A 22577-nucleotide genomic window follows, 5' to 3' on the forward strand; every position below is an offset into this window, starting at 1 on the left:
TGAATGCACTCTTGAAATACCTGATAGTTTGGAATCTGTCTGTCTGATATTAAAAGGCATTTGCATGAAAAGTGAAACAAAACAGTTTATGAGAAAGTATGAATAATCATCTCCATCCTATTTTATTATTTTCCTAATTTTAGGTTTCTGCCACAAACAAAATGTGTGCATGTGTTGCGTAGCTCAGCTTACATCCAGAGCAGAAAGTCTCTTTGCCCGGTTAGGAACAAAAATCTCTTTACAAAGGAAAAGTTGTAATTAGATGTAGACCATTCAGTCTTTAATTTCCTGAAGCATAGTAAGTTGGATCCTCCCATGAATGATAAAGGGCGAGAGTTCCACAGGTTGGAACCTTGATGTGTGATGAATCTAACACGCCACTCCATCAAACATTTTGAGAAAGACTGTAGATGGGACTGTCCCCTATTTCTCAAATCGGTACAAAAGGGGCTGGTGATGGACGGAGCATCTGAATCAATCAAACACTCACACCCAGTCAACAGATCTGGGTTTAATCCATCACCGTTCTTTAGCCCACTCTGCCACCCCAGTTCAGACATGGCCATATGCAAATCAGTCTGACCCTGTGCCTCATGGGAACAGTCCAGCCCGAACTGCCAAGCCATGCCTTCCCTGGACCGGAAACAAGTTTCCTAGAATCGGTTTTTGGCATTACAGCCATCTTCAACCAGGCTTGCTTGAATCCAGTGGCAAAGTGAGCAAGGGACTCACGTCTGAGCATACCCTGTCAACTTATGGTGAACAAAGTGGTACAAAAGGGGGTGGTGATGGACGGAGCATCTGAACCAATGTAACACTCACACCCAGTCAACGGATCTGGGTTTAATCTATCACCGTTCTTTAGCCCACTCTGCCACCCCAGTTCAGACATGGCCATAGCAGAATTTTAGCTTGGCAAAGATCCTTTAGAAGAACCAAAGAGTTTACTAGATTTTAAAAATGTTCTTAAGTCCTCAAATGTCAAATAAGCAAAGATTGAATGAGACCAGCATAGGTTGATGTCATTGCGCTCTACCAGTGAATGCTTAAAACCATCTTGGGAGTCAGCTGGTGGACTTTATCAAGCAACAAAGCAGGTAAGGTATAAAATAACTGTTTTGAATATTTCACCTCCGTAGAGGAGGTAGATGCATGAGTTAGCATTTATAGGATTTTTAATAGTTTCAAAGCCTGTTTCCTAAATTGACATTTTTATAGAACAGTAATTTTTGTTTGGTTGTCTAATGAGATAACAATATTTACTGAGCTGTCTCCAATGTTGGTTTTGTGCTTTTTCTTCACAGTACATGTTGAAGCTGGCCCTTCTTGCAGGGTCAGCCCCAAACTTTTTGCTTCTTCTTCCCTTATTTTTCCTGATCCTGCTGATCAGTGCTAACGTGCATATGCTCTCTGTTTAAATTGTTATTATGATTGGATGTACATGATTGGCATATTTGTATCACCATGAAGTCCCGAGTAAAGTGCACTGGGTGTGCCAGGGCTGGTGATGACAAATGCTACTAGTGGGCCTGCAGCACTAATTGTGCCACCCACATGAGTAGCCCTAAAAATGGTGTCTCAGACCTGCCACCGCAGTGCCTGTGTGCAGTCTGTGAATTTCCATGTCCTCCTGGTCAGTGTCCCCACTGACCGGGCCTAACCCTTCCCTTTCTGTGCAATTTTGTCACCCCTATGGAAGGCCCAAGGTACCCCCCCGGGCAGGGTGCAGTGTATGTGGAAGGTAGAGCATGTACTGGTGGAGGTGACATGCTCTGGTAGTGAATTACAGCCATTTTCGTTTTTCACTGCTGCAAGGCTATCTTGCTCCATAGGCTAACATGGGGATGCTGGCTACAATGGCTACCAGGATATCTTGAAATAAACAAAGAGAGGAGTACCACCATAAGAAAAAGAGAAGATTTCCTAATGGGGTGTTTTGACTGACAAAAGGAAAGAATTTATCCGTTTGTAATAAACCCCTCACTCACCAATCTAGTGGTGACATGCTTACTCATCGGGGTCCACCCAGGTGGCCTAGCGTCACCAGGGTGTGCTACAACGCCTGAAGTACAGTGGAGCAGGTTGTGAATGTAAGTGCAAAAAAAGTGTTACAAAATTGGCCTGGTTTAACTTACTGAAAATATGAATTTTATTTTGAAGCAACTGGACAATATTAAAAAGGGTGGCGAGATACTAAGAGGGTAGTTACGGCCAAAGTATCTGTAGTAATCAGGACAACACAGGTGCTGATGTAGCCAATGTAGGTTGATTTCAGTAGTAGTAGTAGTAGTGCCGTTTTTAGAATCAATATAATCCAATCATGTGTGCAGTACCATGCAATGAGGGCCCAATCTTTTCTGAACTCCGGGTCATCCAGGAAAATGTGAGGGGCATTGGTAACTAGTAGTCCCTTTGGGGCTATATTGTTGGTTACGTATTCTTTGAGTATTGTCCCGTGTAGTATGGTTCTGATTCTCTTAAACTCCCCACCCTGAGCCTATGCTCTTGTGAATAACTTCAAAAGATTTTACAATTCAGGTACTATTACCGGAGCATAACAATAGCGGTGCAATGACATCCCATTCCGACCAGCATCAATATCCCCCCTTACTTGGGCTGCTTGTTCCACCATGTATGGAACCCCATTTCTAAGCGCCCCTTTTCTCAGACCATTCCACGCCCGGGGTGATCAGTGTCATTTGCTTCACTGGATGAACACTATAACATCACCTCCAATGGGCATAGTTTTCATTTATTATATCGCCACGTTACAAACACCAGCTATCGCCCACAACTGGTAACCAAATCCAGACTTTAGAATCCAACATTAGCAAGCATTCTTTATGGCTGTTTAGCCTTCCCGGCTCCCGCAGCTCTCGTAATACTCGGCAACAACTCTGTTTTCAAGGCTACGCCCCACCTGACACTAAACTCCTCCCTACGTGGAAGCCGTCAGCTTTTTAGCCTGTTTAGCCTTTCGCGGCTCCCGTACCACTCGGCAACAACCTTGTTTCCAAGACTACGCCCCCACGTGACTCCAACCGCGCCCTACATGGAAGCCGGCAACTTTATTTTAAACATCCCAGGCTCACCGGCACTGGCAGCAGGGCAGCGGAAGGTAGATGTAGGTATTTGGCCTCGTCCATCACGACAGAACTGTAAGTAGAATGAACTGGTTCCGTATGGAATTTTTCCACAGAACCCTCCCTCTCTGTTTTTACCGAGTCTGGTAACTATAACGTTTCGCGGCCATTAGCGGATCCGTCTCTCACTATCAGTTGTTTCCATGTTATTACAGAATACGTTTCACTGAGTGATGAGACTACCCCCTGCCCGCCGAAGCAATTGACACTATAATAGGAGTAAGCCTCTCCCCACCATGAATTACCTGTGTGTCTATTAATGTTACTTGTTTGTTAATCCTTCTGTGTCATTTCAAGGTTTATGGGAAAACTTTGCACAACGATTATCCCGACCACCATAGCGGGGTTATAAGAATAAGAAATCACGCCTCTATGTATCAATAGGAATGAGCGAGATTGCAATAAATATAGTGCATGCGATTGAGCACGCACTTCTTGATAAGTATGCATGTATTGGCATAACAATAGCCCACAACGGGCACCCGATCAGCATGATAAAATCACGCGGACACGAACAAAGCTTTCAAAATGACAGTGGTATGAAGCATGAAAGCACAGAGACACTGCACGACGTAACAGGCATGTAAGACTGATCACGCCTGATAAATGTTTGTTTTCTTTCTTCTCCACAGGTCTTTTGATTTTTATTACACATGCTCACCCACTTTTTCCTGAGCATCCCACCATTAGCGATTTTTGCTAATAGGTTCACGAGGATCTAGGATTGGGTGTGTCTTTTAGGGGGTACATACCATCCATTTCCTTGTTCATGGTCCTGATGAAAACCTGCCACTCCCACGGAAGGTTGAAACATGTAGACCAACACACATATAGAGATACTTTGGCCATAACTACCCTCTTAGTATCTCGCCACCCTTTTTAATATTGTCCAGTTGCTTCAAAATAAAATTCATATTTTCAGTAAGTTAAACCAGGACAATTTTTAACACTTTTTTGCACTTACATTCACAACCTGCTCCACTGTACTTCATCTGTTGTTGCACACCCTGGTGACGCTAGGCCACCAGGGTGGACCCCGATGATGAAGCATGTCACCACTAGGTTTGTGAGTGAGGGGTTTATTACAAAAGGATAAATTCTTTCCTTTTGTCAGTCAAAACACCCCATTAGGAAATCTTCTCTTTTTCTTATGGTGGTACTCCTTTCTTTGTTTATTTCAGTCCTTGACCAGGGGAACAGGAGTACTCTCTGTTCACCTAGAGTGAACACGATCCCTTGCTCTCCCCTTTGATTTTTCATTCCAGCATATCTTCCCATAGGAACAAGATAGGACATGAAAGTCTGGTATCCCTGAACTCAGAATTTAATAACACATCTTTTAGGAAAGGTTGTTTTTGAATCCTGTGTTTGAGAATAGCACTTTTAGAAAGTTGCTGTTCTCTTGTCTGACCTTTCTGTGTACCTTGGCCTGTTTGTGTATTGACTGTCTGGTTTGAGAGTGTCAGGGAATGGGGATTCCCCAGGAGGCTGGCTGAGTCAGCCCTAGGCTGAATGACTGCATTTGCAACTTAAGTGGTGGGAGGAGATATCACCTGGGCCTGAATAGGGTTGTGCCTGCCTTCCACAATGCTGGCTCCACCTCCTGCTGGGCGGCTGACGACCCTGCCCCTCACTCTGAAAGGAAAGGAGAAGCCAGAAAAACAAAGTGCTCAAGATACACCCAGAACTGGTTCAGACCGGGCTCAGGGCCCACTTGCACAAAGAGAACAAAGACTTTTAGGGGTATAAGTACAGGACCCCTGACAACAGAAAATTAGATCATCCTGGAATCAAGAAGGAACCTCTGCCAAGGAGAAAGCTGAAACTGAAGAAGGAAGATTGTCCAGCTGTTTCTCTGCTGGATTGCCCTGTTATTGCTTTGCTGCCAAGGAGAGGGAAAGGACTTTGCTTTGTGCTGTGTCCCCTTACTTGAAGGAATCTACAAGGGCCTGAGAAGAGCTGGCTCCCTGTTTTGAAGTCCCAGGAACAAAAGGACTTCACCCCCAGCTTCCCCTGAGCTCTACTGAGAGAGTTCTGTCCTTCCTAGAGTGCGTGGCCCATGTGTGGTGCATCTAGAAGTTGTACCTGTGCTGGGAAGCTGGAAACCAAGATTTAAAGACTTTGCTACAGAAAAGTTATCGCATCGCTCGCTGCGGAGCGCATCCCCGACAGTGCAAAGAAATTGCCACCTCTACAAAGGCCGAGATCGTCGCAGCGCCTGTTGCCGCTGCAAGAGCCGTTGCATCCTTTGTTTGCGGGACGCACCAGACCGGTGCGGGAAGACTAACGTCGCTGCGAGTGTCGTCGCAGAGCCTGTCGTTGCTGGGTGAGAATGGCGCACCACTTGCTTGCAGACCGCATCACATCGCTGCGAATATCGTTGCAGATCATCGCATCGAGGAGCTGCGAGAGAGAGATCGCCGCTGGATCGTGCATCGTCGCCCCGGAGATCGTCGCAGCCCCTTAGGAGATCGTCGCATCGTGCCTTTGCGAGAACAAACTTCCTACGGAACCTACGAACCGGAATCCGTACAAGTGGCCTTCCTCCCCATTCAGACCGCATTCGTCGCAAGACGCCCGCTGCTGCAACGGGGCTGTCGCAAACGCCTCCACAGGGTCTCAGCAGCAACGCATTGCTTGTTTTCCACCGCACCAGCTTCTGCTTTTGGAACTTTGTCGCAACTAAAGGTACTGTCGACTAAAGCGTGACGCAACTGTGAACTTTTCACGCAACTGTGGATTATTTTTATCGCAACCTTAAGAACTCTTTTGCAACCATATTCTTGAACTGTGCATGTTGGATTTTTGTCGTTTTGGTCTTGTGTAGTTTAGATTAAATACCTTTATTTTTCTAAACTGTTGTGGAGTCAGTTTGTGGTGTTTTCACTGTGTTACTGTGAGTGTTGGTACAAATACTTTACACATTGCCTTCTGATTAGCCTTGACTGCTCGTGCCAAGCTACCTAGAGGGTGAGCAGGGGTTATCTCAGAGGGTTTCCTCCTTACCCTGACTAGAAGCAAGGGTCCCTATTTGGACAGTGGTACCTACCTCTGCCAACTAGAGACCCTCAGTGCTAACAGTACATTCTCCATTTATTTTGCAGCCTCTGGAGGACAGATTTCACTCCTTGCAGGTTGGAGTACACCATCTATGAAACTAATATTACATTTTAATTTTGACCATTCGAATATGTGCAAGCTCATCAAGAGCAGCAGTTACCATAGAGTTAAGACAAATGAGGTTAGCTACATCATTGTTTGGGACTGAGAATGTGCTTGTCTGAGGAGCTTATTTTTCAGAACCAGGGGGAAAGGCATCTGTGGTACTTATCCAAGGGGGGAAGGTATCTGTGGTACTTATCCAAGGGGGAAGGCATCTGTGGTACTTATCGAAGACCGAACTGCATAAAAAATCAAACACATTTTTATCTCCTCATTTCTACTGTCGCCTAAGATGATTACAGAAATAAGAAAAGTAACTAGACTACAGTGGAAGGATTAGGAAAGCGAACTCTCCAGTCATCCTGGTGCACTAAAAATTGGATTCAGAGTGTGTCTGGTAAGAGGAGAACAACATGTTACTCCCTGGGCTAAGATCTACTAATATTTCAGTCAACGCAATGCAGAAATAGAACTTAGGGGCATATTTACAAGCCCCAATCGCTACAGGAGCGTCACTTTTCATGACGTTTCTGTGGCGATAAACCCCTCGCCTTATTTACAAGGTGGCATTAAGCCACTCAACATGACTTAAGCCACCTTGTAAAGAAGGCCCCCTTTCAAGCTATACTTATCTTGAAAGGTGTGTGCAATGGGTGTTGATTTTGAAGCTGCCCCCTATTTACAAGGGTGGCGCAAATAGGAGGCAGCACAAAAATTAAGACTAGGAAAAACCTGGTCTTAGTATGATGAAATGAGGAGAAATGGTTAATTTCTCCTCGTTTTTGCTGCACATAAACAATCATTACAAAAATGACAATTTGTAAGTTCTATGTGTGCTGCACAATGTAGCACACAAAGGTTTTTCAAATCGGCATTCTGGATTGTTTATGTGCAGGAAGGGACACCTTCCCAGACATACACAATCATTCCCCCCAACGCAGGCACCCTTGCACTGTGGTGCAACTGTTCCTCCGTTGGCTCTAAGCAGCTAGATTTAGCTCCACAGCTAGGGTAAACAACAGGGGTACACTGCATTCTGGTGAATATGGCGCATCCCTGCATTTTCAGAATGGTGAACCATGGTATTAGCAATGTTTGCTTAACACCACACTTTGCCATTCTGCTGTAAATATGTCCCTTACTGTACTGTGTTGGGTGAAATGGAGAAAGCAGAAATGCACCATGTCTGCTAAGATATGAAGCACTTCTGCTCCCTCCTAGCACTGGCACATCGAGTGCTGTCTAGCGCCAGCACAAGCACACTTGCACCATTGTGCAAGTGTGACTTCATTAAAGGTAGGATTGTTTTGGTGCAAAAAGGAATACCTTTCAGTACAATGCAATCCTTAGAGGCTTATTCCTCTTTCTCTCTGACAGGATAGGCTTTTGATACAATCCCAGGTTTACTGCGATTAGTAAGTCTGGAATTGCATCAAACCCATGGGATAATACCAGCCACGGCAGGTAGTAGGTGTAACTGCAGGGCGGTGACATAGGGAGGGGGTGGGAAAGGGTGGGGGGTGGTACTGTATGGATCACAGACTTTAACAGGTAAGTAAACATATAAATAAATAAAACAAATTTTGTTGTGTGCACTGCATCACCAAATGCGATGCAGTGCGCGCAACAAAATTCGTTTTATTTATTTATATGTTTACTTACCTGTTAAAGTCGGTAATCCATACATTACAACCCCCCACCCTGTCCCTCCCCCTCCTTACGTCACTTCCCTGCAGTTACACCTACTATCGGCCGTGGCTGGTTAATACACAAAATGCCTATGCTTCTCCTATGGAATGTCTGCCACAATGAAATGCTGCATTGTACTACATTTCTTTACAAAGTCATGCAAGATGGCTGTGAGAAATTTGGGTTGATGGTTATGGGGAATGTGTTACCCCTGCTCATGCAACAGCCACAGGTCACCATCAGGGGGAACCACTGAAGTCACTGAATTAACCCATGACTAACCCAATGATAGCTTGGCATAACAGAAGTCAGGCTTAACTTAGAGGCAACGTGCAAAGTATTTATGTAGCACACAAACAGTAATAAAGTGGAAACACTGCACAAGAAACATCCAACACTTCTTTAGAAAAGTAGAGTACATTATAATAAATTATTTGACACTAAAAGGTCTTTCTTGCTCAGACATCAGAGCAGCAAAGCAGAAAGGCAGCAGAACAGTAGAGTACTTCTTGTAGCAGAACAGCCCTTCTTCTGAGTTTTCCACATGGTCAGAAGTGAGCTGAACAGCTGGGTCTGAGGGTCCACTATTTATGCCTGTTGCCCACTTGAAGTGGGAGAAGCTTCCAGAGCCTTCCTGCTACAGAGGTGTCAGCAATTTCTTGTCTCCCTGCCCTAGCCCCAGCTTGTCTGGGAGCACAAAAGACTAGTGTGTAACCCTTTGCTAGTGTGCTGAGTAAGAGCCGTTGTGATGTGCAAGTGTGGCCAGTGACATCTCCTTCCCCCTCATCATGACAGAGGTGGCCCATCCTGACAATACATATTTCCCTTGTCTAACTGCCTGGAGTAATACACAAAGATCAACTGCCAGATACAAATAGTCATTTGATCCAGGATATAAGGAGCAGGCTCCAAATGGTTGGTAAAAGAAAATGTCAACTTTCTATATATTGCATTTTCAGAGTTATGTTTTACAATCGGACATTACCAATCAAGAGTGTTTTAAGTTGCAATTCTTTAGAGACTGCACTCAACAATCCTACTTGCTCCCAATTGAAAGTTATCACTTTTGAAATACTATAAGGTAACTCAATGTTACTTTATGGGAGAGGTAGGCCTTGCAATAATGAAAACATACTTATGTGTTTTCCACTGCCAGGTTATGCAAAACTTAAAAGTGTGTGTCTGATTTTTACAATACACTTCACCCTGCCCTCTGGGCTGTGTAGGGCCTACTCTAGAGGTGTCTTACATGTATTAAAAAGGAAGGCTCAGGCCTAGCAAAAGTTGTATTTTGCTAGGTTGAAATAGCAATTTATAACTGCACACACAGGCTACAGTGGCAGGCCTGAAACACAATAGGAGGATACTTAAGTGGGTGACACAATAAGTGCTACAGACCCACTAATAGCAGTTAATTTACAAGCCCTGAGTACATGTAGTACCACTTTATTATTCTCTTACAAGTACATTTAATAAGCCAATTGGATGTATGTCAATTTCACTGTGTTTAAAAGAGAGAGCACAATCACTTTAGCACTGGATATCAGTGGTAAAGAGCACAGATTCCTAAACGTCTTATTCCGAAAAATTGGAGGGGTGAAAGCAAAATATTTAGGGGAAGTCCATCCTGAGGCCGACAGGTCTAACAGTGGTGCATTGTGTGGCTTTATAAATTCCATTTAGGGGAAACGTAAGACCTTAGTAAATCTGGCCCACTGTATCTACAGCTTAGATGTGCATACTAAATGGTTTCTCTTCATAAAATTCAAATCTTTAAGAGTTAGAAATTCATCAAACAGAGAAGAATGATGAATTATAAAATTGTATATCCAGTTAAAAAACATAATTTGGCTGGGGAAGCGGATGATATAATAGACTAATTCAAATTTTCGAAGATTTGGAAATTTGCAAAGATAACATTGAAATCCGAGCACCAGCAAACTAGGGACTGAGCGAAGTCAAAAGCACCACAGTATTTTGCAAAATGACACTATTACTCCCCATCTTTTATTTCTTCAGTCGTGTGGTAACATTTCAAAATTGGGGTACAAAATCACCCATTAGCGAAGTGCAATATAGAGAAGAGCTATAAATAGCATATTTAGATCATGTACTAACATGAGATTAATATTACATGAACATTCTTTACCACAGATTGAGAATTAATAAATCCTGCAGCAATATTTTCTTAGGAAGTATTAGCTGCTTAATCACTGTTCTACTATTTCTCTAATGGTACAAAATGATTTTCTGTGCAAAGGGGCCAGTGCACATAATGCATAGTCAGATGAATATAATGCTAGAGGCTGCTCAATACTGGAGAAGCAGGTACCATGTCTTACCCTATCCCCTGCCTGATGTGGGTGGGTGGATGCTGATAGGCCCACTGCACTGTGTATCTATTAGTGGTTGCCATTTAATGCCATGAACATTCAGTCCCAACTGCTGATGAAGAAGAAAGAAAGAACATGCAAGTGCCTCTAAAACAATGGGGATGGATATTTCTCTTGAGGAAAAAGTCAAAGGCAATTAAAAATTGGAGAAACAAAGCAAACTGCTAAAGAATCAATAACTATAATAAGAAAAACCCATTTGAAAATGCATTGGACAAGCATCCCTTCAAGGATATGTGAAATAAAAAGAAAACAAACAAAATGTAACGAAAATAAAGGAGTCTAGGCTATGAAATAACTGAACTCTTGTAAGTAATATATCCAGCACAACCAAGGTATCCAGGCCATAGTTTGAGCACTCTCTGTGCTTTGATTTCGCCTGGCAGTGGCTGTCTTTAAGTGCTATGGACAGTCAGACCCACCAGCTGATGATTAGAAAAGGCAACCACATTCAGGAAGACCAGACGGAGGTGAAAATTGTCAAAATAAAACAGCATAAGAATAATTATTTAAAAGAAGAAACAAAATAAAGTTCACTTACAGGCTTGGCTCCCCTTCAGGAGTTAAATGGAAAAAAAGTGGGGGACCATGGGGAAGAAATTATTAACACCTTGGATTCCTTTTTGACAAGGACGACTGACTCATTATCCAGGGAAATTGAATTAACAGAATGCCGCTTTTGCTATAGGAGGTAAAACCCCAAACAGTAAGTCTGTCAAGCTCCACTATTATGTCCATGAGTGATGTCTCTCTCATAAGACTTTGTAGCAAGCTCCTGTGGAGCGGACTGTAGCACCCCAGTAGAACCACCAGTGAAGAGAAAAAGGGGAGGAATGAAGAGCAATAAGCTCACTAAAATCACAAAAACTGTGAGGTCAGAAGCCTCTTCAAGACTGGGTCCATTAACTGGTAATGAACTGTGCCAAAGAATGAAGCAAGTCATGTCATTACTCCTGCAACTCGGTTTCTGCAGATTGGTAAAAATTGAAGAGAGCTTGGCTATTCTTACTAATCATGGAGCTGGCTCTAATTAGGGGAGATCGCGAAGGCGTGGACCATCCAAGGTCAACCAAATGGAAATGGATCATCTTTTTAAGTTCAAAATAAGCTTTATTGAAAGTTTTGAAAAAGTCATATAAACAATTTAAATACACGAATGCATAAAATTGATACAAAAAGAATAAATGAAACACATGAGAACAAGAATCAAAAATCAAAAATGGATAAGAAAAAACAGTTCATATGAGATAAATACAAAAAAGATAAAAAGAAAAATACCAGCTAGGAGATAAAGAGTAATACATTACTATGAAATATAATACTAAACGACATAGCAATTTTTGAATATTATGAAAAAGAAAAGAAAAGACAATATAATAAAAGGAACTGAGGGAGGTTTAGCAACTTCTTGTTGAAAGGGAGATTTAGGCAGAGAACGAAATGGATCATCTTTAACAACACCATCAACTCTGATTAGTGGCCCTGCAGTACCCCCGTCGACAAAAACAGGATCATTCACACCAAGGAAAGATAAGAGGAGGGACGGTCATTCTAACTCACAGTCGTCATCCACCGCTAATCAAAGGATATTTTCAAAGCCTGCTCAGCCATCTCAACCCCAGCCGAGGCAGAACTCCTTAATAGCTGAGGGCATACAGTCCCGGTGCACAATGGGACATAAATTACCCAATATGGCCGATGAGATGGGGGGTAGTAGCTCATTCTGAAATATACCCACATTCGACACCCAGATCTTTACTCTTCCCATTTGGTTCTTTTACAAACCACTAAGGCCAAACCCCATGGAGATGGGTTGGGGCAGGACTGTGACTTATTTCCCCTCTTTCCTGCTCAATCCAAAGCCAGAAAGGGCAAAAACAGGTATGAGTATCAATATGCTCCATTGGAAGGTATTGAGGACTGTGATTGACTGATAATGATACTATCTATCTAAGATTATGAGACCTAGTGTCAAACTGCGGAAGGAATTAGAATAGGGGAGGATATGGAAACAATAAAAAGGATTTCCTGGAATATAGCCGGTCTATCCAGAAACTAGATGACCTAAACTGGACAGGGTTAGTGGAGAACTTTGAGGTTATATGCCTCAAGGAAGTCTGGGTTACAGGCAATACCTATATGGATGGCTACTGCTCATTCTTAAAGACAGGCGCACCACTAGAGCTGGCCAAGCAAGAGGCGGCATACTAACCCTAATTGCAAATACAGTTAGATTTAATGTAATAAAATTACCAAATGAGTCCCCATATTTCCATATTTTGCTATGCAAAGGTTACAAAGGTTGGGACTGGATTTTAATACATTTTTATAGCCATCATTTTGGCAGTAATATGGATACGGTGGTGGCCACAGTGGGGAAAGATCTCGCTCCATCATTAAGGAACACCACAACTGTCTTAATATATTATGGTTGGGAGACTTTAGTGACCGCAGCTGTAAAAGCTGGGAAAACCTGTATGTGGAGTGACTGACGAGGAGGGAGGGCCTATCCGACAAAGACTTTGGTAACAAACTCAACAGACTGTTAATACCCAGGAACCTCAAGATAACGAATACCGTTGACCCTAACATTGGTCTCTTTTAGTACATACATTTGTCTCCTTGTGCAATGGTTCTACTATTAATTTTACAGTTGCCTCGAAAGCTTTTTCAGGTCATTTTACCCATGTTGAATTTAAATTCTCATCTTTTAGTGACCACAAGGCTATTGCATGCTAAATGAAATGGGGAAATGGGTATAAGCACCCAGTTACCAAAGCACAAAACAATTAATAGCAAGGACGAAGGGTATTGTGCTGGAATGGGATAAGATTGACACAGTAAAATCTGCTTAAGTATTATTGATAAAATGCAGTATGAGGAATTGGCCTGCTTAGATCTAAATTCAGACATGCAAGATATCATGTCTGCTTTTGAAGGGATTTTGGGAGAAATCAAAAGTAATTTGCTGTGCCTTTATTTCCCCAATATATCTAAAATAGTGTGCTTGTTCGACAAGGTATGTTCAAAGACACTAAAAAATCTACGAGCAGCCCCAGGTATAACTCAAGAGATAAGGTTTTAGAGCGGAACCTGCACTGCCAAAACAAATAAGCAGCGAGATCCAGACTAAGGGGCCTGAAGGAGGAAGCATGGGACGAACTACACCAGGCAGCAGTCAAAAAACACAGCTGGGAATTTTGGAGTACAATTAATGCATCATTCCTCAAAGACGAAAGTGACCCTAACCTAGCACTACTTGTGAACGAAGAGGTTTAGGTGGCCTGTTTTGTTAGAATTTTCAGGGTGTTAAACAAGGGCGTAATACCTGCATATAGTACTCCACAGGCTGACCAAAAAGGCGATATAGATTTTCATTTGGCGGAAGTTAGACACGGGTTGAAGAAGTGCACCACTGCTAAGCCCCTAGGACGGTGTCCCCTTAGACTTTCTCCTAGATAATCAAGATCTTTGGGCGCCAATATTGACTTATGTTCTGAACGTCATAGCCAAGATGGGCCCACCACCAATCTCTTTGAAACATACAGTCATAATCCCTATTTATATTAGCCAATCTCCTTCTTGGAAGGTACATCAAAACTGATGGGTCATCAACCACTGAATAAACTGGTGTACTGGATGCAGGCAAGGAACATACTAATACCCTCACAGCATGGTTTTAAAAAAGAGAAAGGGACATTGGACCAATGTCACAATTTGGGTTTGATTATTTCAAAATTTACAGCTACTAAGAAAGTCTATATGGCTTTTAAGGACTTATCAGCCACCTTCGACTGTGTCTCTCACTTTAAATTGTGTCCAGTCATGGAAGGCATGGGAATAGATGATACTATAGTAACTTGTATACGTCAGATGTATTCACAAGCAACGGACTGTGTTCGGTATGGCAGGGAATGAATATGTACGAAACAGTTCTCTATTCAGCCTGGTGTCAGGCAGGGGTGCGTACTTGCGCCCTTCCTGTTTTCAATCTACAGTAATGGTGTGGAGGCAGCTCTGTCTGAGTCTACCAAAGAAGTGCCCTTAGTGAACTCAGCCATTGACCCCATACTCCCCAATGCAGAAGATTCAGTGCTAATAGCCAGTACACGAATAGCACTGCAGAAACTCATAGTGGAGTGCACACAATGTATAAAAAATGGAGATTTTCATGTAAATGAATCAAAATCTTTTGTACTAGTGTGAGGGTCGAGAAATTCCAAATAGAGGGGAACAGGGCAGAGGTGGTAGATACCTTCTCCTATCTAGGGGTTTGATATGACAGAAAAAATACAATGTCCAATATGGTAGTCAACTGAGTGCTCGAATTGGAGAAAAAAAATATTATGGTCATCTTTAGGTTCACCAAAAAGTTAGGATGCAAACCGGCAGAGGCATCAAAAAAGCTTCCATCCAACGAACTGAGGATGGTTTTCTCAAGAGGCTAGTAGCCCTTCCCCAAAAGCTGCTCTAACTGTCACACTGAGCTGAGTGTAGCATACATCACAGATAATATCAACGTAGCACCGATCCTGTTGTGGCATTCAGTGTGAAGAGGGTGAAACAGTCAACCTCACCCAGAACTCTTGAAGGATTGCAAACTTGACCAAGTGCACTAGGTCACATGGTTACAATATATTTGAGGTACTCTGAGGTGCTATTCAAGAACCCATCTAGTTGAACAACAATCTCCAAGGCAAAAATAAATTGAATCTTCTTTTCTAAGATGGCAAGAGAAAGAATGCAATCCAATTGTAACAAACCAACAGTGAGGCTATGTCAGAGGACATCAACAAAAACAACAGACATAAACTTATACTTACATTTTGTGACAAATCCCCAACAGGGATACATCTTAGTGAAGTTTTAATTAAATTACATTCCTCTGATGTTAGGTCACCCTACTGACACTCACACCATTGAAGCCCTTCCTGCCTACCCCTAAACAGACTTGCATTTCATATTTTTCTACAACATTTATTATGCACATTCTCCCGCGTATTGACAAAAGCAATTTCTGACCATGTCATCCAGCTCCATATTGGTGCAAATGTTGACTAGCCCTTTAACAGGTTATTGCCTCGCATAATTTTTATAGTCCTCTTTGAGGAGTAGGAGATCTCAACCATACAGTTAGAAGATTGAATGGGTCATACATTTATTGTTAACTGTGTCGATATCTGCACCTGTCCCCCCTTTTTTATAGTCACCTCTGAAAGCCTTTTTATGAAACATTTGTTAATGGAATTTTAGTATTATATTACTATATTTTATTGTGTTATTTTTTTTACAATGTAATTCAAATCTGAACTTAATATGCTTTTTTATGTGATTCAATTATAGCGAAATAAAGAACATTGATTGATTGATTGTACACATGCAAAATTATCAGAAAACATACATGCAACCATTAGACATGGGAGGGTACGAGAAAATGTTTTTAAAAAGCTAGGCTATGACCGAAGGAGAGTAAATCCAAGTATGCATTCAGCACAATCAGGCAATATAGCTTTTTACAGCTGAATAGTGAGTCGTTAACCTATGCAAAGCATCTATGCTACCTTATTTACAATGGTTCTGATAACATTTGGTATGCATGAGCTGGAAACGCATTCTTTTAAATAAAATCTACCTATTATACTTCAGGTGGTGGATTGCGCGTTAAGTGAAGCACATTGCTGTTTGCACAAAAGAAGCTGCGACTGCACAATGTATTCATTATTTATTTATTTATCTATGCAGTTTTTAAATAGCGCATACTTTTTCCAAAGGTGTGAGAGCGCTTTACAATAGAACAAGTTACATTACAGAAGGACCCCAGCGTACATAAATTGGATATAAAATGCAAAACAGATACTTGCGTCTATGCACCAAAATAAAAAGTTACAATGGTGTGTATAAGAGATGTGCAATTTAAACTAACAGTGTAGATGTAATCTGCCAGTGTAGGTGGGAAGTGAGCATAACGTATTGGCAAGAAGTGAGCACAAAGAATATAGAAATAGCATACTGATATCTTATAGCATGGCATAATGATGCCAAGAGGTTGGTCAGTTCGTACGTGCCTGGAGGGATCCCGAACTAGTGCTGGCTGTGGGGGTAGAATGCCCGGTGGTGGTGGTGTGCAAAGGTGCTATGCTGGACCCCGGGTCTGTCCTGTAGTACGTACTGGGCGCCCATCTGTGGGGAGAGGGGTAGTAGCTCGGTGCTGTAGGACAGGAAGGCTCCAAACACTTGGTTTCAGTGACATTGACAGTAACTTAACATCAATGCTCCCAAAGTGCAGTTAAAAGAAAACTAGCTATGAGGAAAGCATCATGAAAGGCCTTGAGTGTACAGTCTGACCCCCAGTCTGTTGACCAATGTGAGCGGGCGAAGGTTGCGCGATGCGCTCAGTTTACTGCTACAAGATTGGAATTTGACGTCATAGGCCATGTTTCAATGCGGATGTGATAATAAATGCACTGCACAATACAATAATATACCATATTGACCTTGTGTAATGCAAAACAAGCTGCATTTTATCAGATGCTGGCATTTTGTTTGAAAAAGTTATTTTAAGGAGCATAATTATAGTTCACTGCTTAGCAGTATTTGACCTTAGTGTGATAAGCAGCTTGAAGCTTCCATTACAGAGTACACTAATGTGATGTTTGTATTTTCCTTTCAGATTTCTCTCTGATAAAAGAAGCCAACAAGGTGAAGTATGTTCAGCATGCTAATCACTAGATGGCTGTGCTTGAGGACTGGATATATTCTCTTTGCATACACGACTTGTGTGTCCTTGGAGTGCTTTAACCACAGGGGTTCTACATGAAGAGACACTTTTCAAACAAGCTGCAGTCTAAACCTCTGGTAAAGGTGTATGCCTGTGAAGGAAAGCCAACGTGTGCCCTGGAACTGGTTATGATTCTTGATGGGATCCTGGTAATAGTTTTTGACTAAAGTAAGCAAACATAACTCAAAATGATGCAAAGGGCAGCTCTAATGAAAATTCATGATGGGCAACAGTATGAAGAAAGTCGGTGCTAACGTGTGAACTGGGACTTCACATCCTCAAATAACCCAACACTAACCCCCTCAAATGGTTGGCAATAGTTCTGATTCCATTGTCTGAATACAGATAGATGGTGGTTAATTTGTAAGCAAATAAAAGCTGGGGCTCGCACCAGCCCATTTCTCTTGTTAACGCCACCTAAAAAAGAACTATCTACCAACTACTAACCACGAAAGTCAGGCAATGATGTGGCATAATGGCCAGAGCTACCGGCGGCGGAGCTGCAGAGCTAGGTTTAAGTCTCCGTGTTGGCTCACTAAACATCCTGTAGTGCTGGGCAAATCATTTAAACCCGTAAATGAAGGTATCCTTACCTGGTGCTCATGAAAAGCACTGTCGTTGATGATTAAGAGGCGGTGCTGAGCACCGGAAAACACGGGTTCAAATTAAGCACTGTTAACTCCAGTAAAGCAATGCATGTAAAGAAAGCAGATTCCGTGGTTGTTGCCAAGACTTCTGAGTTATAGTTGCAATAAAGAAAAATTGAAGAAGTAGATTTCATAGGTCAAAAAGCTATCAAATTCACACTTTTAAGCAAGGAACTATCTCATAGAATGTGGATGAACTCGCCTTCAAAACTTTTCTTTATATGGGAATATTTGACCTCATGCAAATAATCTTTTCACAGTGCCACATTTTTCAAATGAGTAACAATTTGCAGATATTATTTATATGTGGTATAACTAGTTTTTGATTGACCAGCTAAGTGCTGTTGCCGCTGTGGCAAGAAAAAAACAGCTGTTACTCTGTTGCACTGGATTTACCAGTGAATTAAGTGCTGAAGAAATGCAAACGCAAAGTTACACTCTTGCTAGGAAGTCTATGTTAACCGTTGGTACTGAGTTCATAGGGTTTATGGTGAGATGCTACCAGAGTCCTGCACACTGATCTAAAGCAACTGGATGGCTATTGCAATAGCCTCAATCCCAACTGTCTCACTGCATGAAAGATCAGGTGGCCCATAGGAACAACTGCAGGACCTTTTTACCAAAATGTTGCTACTTGTATATTTATTTTGTCTTGATCTTGTGCTATTGGCCTATTCAATATGTGGCTTTCGTTTCTAGAAGACACAAACGCCTTTTCATTGCTAGACTCATAAATAGGCCAATCTGTCACAATCAATGAAATGCCAACAGGTCTGTCTTTAAAAGATTGTTGTATGCTAACATGAAGCATTACAAGCAAATAGCATGGGAATGGATATGTATTGTGCGAAAGCTAGGTGTAGGTTAAAACGTCTGTGGTGGTTATTGGCTATTCTCCTCTCATCTCTGCTACTGCCAGAGAAAAACACCAAAAATTATTTAGTTATCTAAGACGCCTTAATAGCATTACAATGTCATGTGTGTGGCACTGAAAGTTCAACCTCAGACAGCTGGATAAATAACAACATGATCATAACTCTGTGGAGGGCAAGCACGTTTTTATGGAAGCATTCCTTTATGTCCAATTAAACGTGATACTGGCTCCCAATATGTACACAGATCCAAAGACCCTCTTCTGCTGGTGCTCACATAATTGTCTGGGGACAGCTGCACTGTCAAGCTAGGCCATAAAAAGACAAAGACCAAGGTTACCATAGTGATAATAGCTAGTCTTGAGGTAAAGTTGTTGCATGAGATGCTTACATTTATTATTTGTGTTATTTCTTAAAGTTGGTCCATTTTTCTAATACTTTGTGTATAAACCATGGGGCATATTTACAATGGAAGTGACGGAGCTAGGCGTTAGTCATCTTGGCCTAAGGACGTAATCTGCCATTTACAACAATATGGTGCAGCCCTGCATTTATATCTGTGCTGGTGCTAAATGTAGCTGTCTAGCACCAACACAAGCACCCTTGCACCAGTGCAAGGGTGTCTGCATTGCAAGGGAAGATTGTTTATGTGCAGGGAGGTGTCCCTTCCTACAGATAAACAATCTTTAAATGGCATCTTGTAACTTCTATGTGTGTTGCTTAATACAGCACACACAGAAGTTGCAAAACATAATGTTTGTTAATGATTGTTTATGTGCAGGAAGGGACGCCTTCCTGCTCCTACACAATCAATGGCGTTTTGCTGTTGCTGTTTCCATGTGCGCTGCACAACACAGCACACAATGAAACAGCAAAAACAAAGAGAAATTAAACATTTCTCCTAGTTTCTCAAGGGTAAGATCAGGTTTTCCCTGATCTTAATCATGGCGCTGCCTCATATTTACACCACTCTTTGAAAAAATGGGGCAGCGTCAGAATCAATGAGTGTAGCAGTTGAACTTCCACTGCAAGACTCATTGCCCTCCCATTTTACACTAAGTATAGTGCAAAAGGGTGTCTTATTTACAAGTCAGCGTTATGCCACATTAAGTGGCTTAACGCTGCCTTGTAAATAGAGCAAAGCCCCCATCCCCACCACAACGTCCAAAAAAGTGACCTTATGTTGGCTATAGGGGCTTGTAAATATGCCCCTATGTTTTATAGTAGCCTGAAAAATTCCCATCCAAAGTATTGATGTAGATAGCTCAAAAGATGCTAAGTGCAATTCTGGTATGATAAAGTATAAACTATGGAGAGTAATTCATTGTTAAGTGAACCAATAGTTAGGAAGCTGGGGAAGGTGAAGAGGAGATATGATTAATCCATTAGGACATAGCTAAGGAATAGGGCAAAGAGTGATTCATCATATAAATATAAAGTAGGTCACATACCCATAATTTGTTGATTTACATAAAAATAACATTGAATGCAACAGACATCCTGACTTTGATATTTTGTGACATATTTTTCCAGGTGCATTTAGATCACTATACTCATTGGGACGCTTTTCAGTGATCATCATTTCAGTGATACTTAATGTGTAAGGTCAAATAATCTTCCTATTTTTTTTCTTATGTCTGTATAGCCAAATCTGTAATGTTATCTGTTTGGGAATGATCAAACATTTTTAATTTAGATGGCTGTGATCAGCTCTCATTTTGTTACTTCGAAAGAGAAGGTGCAAACAGCAAGAGTCCGATTCACAAAGGGCCTTCGCACTCGTGGCCGGATCTCCGCAATGTGGACATCCCACCATGAGTGCAGGATCCCCGCGGCTGTTACTATACCTCCGCTATGAGTGCAGAGGCCCTTTGTGAATTGGGCCCCAAGTGCTTAAAGTATCAGTTAAACTTCTATCCACCATTGGGTTACCATGGGGCATATAAATAGTTCATATTATCCGCCTGTATAATTTTACTTCCAGCTTAGATTTTGGCTTTCCCATTGAAGATGTTGTTATGGGTTCTTAGAAAAGTGTTTCCTTGGGACTTTAAGGACTGAGGAACAAACACATTATTGTTACATTTTGTTAGTATTTTTTAAAATGTGGAAATATTTTCCAATTTTAATATCGTTTTCATATAGCTACATATATTAATTTCTATCTGGTATTTATATATACTTAATGTTGTGACTTAAAAGTTAATATACATTTAGTAGTGGAATACCTCTTGTAGAGGATAATGTTTTAGTCGAGATGTAACCAGTATCATTTTCAAGAAGCTCCAGCTCACTGTTTGAATGGGTTTGTATTCATGTCCTAAGCAACTAAGTAGATCAATTTGTTATTTTTCCCAATAACATAAATTCTTTCGAAATTCCTTTACAAATCTAGTCTTTATTATGGATACTTTCCTATTGAATGTGTGTCACTATGGTATAGCTTCAGCATATGAGTATATAGTGTGGTCTACTCCACATTCAGAATATGACTAAACACTGCATACAGATCCATTGACAATTAATTAAAAAGTGTTTTTGATGAATAAATGCTTTGAATTAATGTTTCCCTTGCTAGAACTATTTTTATCACACAGAGTTAAAGCAAAAGAGCTATTGAATAAATATGTCTTCTAAGCCTCTTAAGATAAGGCTGCTTCTGTTTATTCAGAGATAAAACGCGTTCTCAGAAGTCGATGTCTAAAAGGAAACCATGATTCCAGGAATATACTCTTTTCTACCTCCAAATTTCTCACTTCCTGTTCGAAAATGTTTATTTATCTGGACTCTGGGCTCAGCTGAATCTCAGTTCAAGAATAACAACTGCTTATTGAAATTAACTCCCTATATTCTACCACTTTGTATTTGACCATCTCTGAAGACGGAGATATGTAGGTTTGCAAAGCCCCATGATTCCATCAAAGGTCTTCAATTTACTCCGGCTATATGAGTGTGATCTAGCACTAGGTATCAATGCTGATGTGTGCATTAGAGTTAAGGTACACTGACTAGTGCAACTTTAGAAGTATTTCTGCGTTGATGAAATCCTCTGTATGGTATTTAAATGACAGTTGCCTGCATAGAACCCTCTGATAAATTCCTTGGAGGGGATTGTGTTGCCCTTATTTTCAGATCAGCAGATGTGGTGGTCTGTTCTCTTTAACAACTTAATGTTGTGTGTTAGACCTGTCAGCCTTAGGCAGTCACAGCCTGTGCAGGTAGGAGCGGTGGGGCGGTGGAGCCGGCTGGGGGAGGATTTCAGCAGACGTTGACGAGGGACAATTACTTATTTATTTAATTTCCCTTGTGCTTGTCTGTCAAATCCCCCCAACCTGGCCCAACTGCATAACCTCTCTTACCTGCATGGGCGGTTCCTGGCCTTAGGTGAATTTTCCCCTATAGTTGTTGCCTAATTACCTTCAATATTTGCTGGATTTAGTTTGTGTTGGCCTTAGGACTCTGTGCACATTACTACTGCTAACCAGTGCTAAAGTGCTTGTGCCTCCTCCTCTAAACATGGTTTGATTGACATATACCCAATTAGGATTTTTAATAGGCCTGGGGGGAGCTCGCAGAGTTTCACTCCATGGAGTTGTCCCATTACCTCCTCTATTAATTCTGGTGTGTGGCAAAGTAGTTGCAAAGTGAAAGAAAAATGTTATGGCAAATTTCACCAAGCAGGGGCACTCTGAAAATTTAAATGGCACATTCCTTAGCATGGAGATTCTCTTGGAACATTTTACATCAGTCTGAACAATCTGCAGTTTTACAAAATTCTAGCTACGAGGACTCTGCAACAGCCCATTTTATGATCCTCTCCCGACTCCTTCCACATGGTAGCCCAACCGCATACACTCAGTTCATGCGCGTGTTCAGTGTGAACAAAAAGATGT

Source organism: Lissotriton vulgaris, chromosome 3_2 (genome assembly GCF_964263255.1).
Source record: "Lissotriton vulgaris chromosome 3_2, aLisVul1.2, whole genome shotgun sequence".
Taxonomy (NCBI): domain Eukaryota; kingdom Metazoa; phylum Chordata; class Amphibia; order Caudata; family Salamandridae; genus Lissotriton; species Lissotriton vulgaris.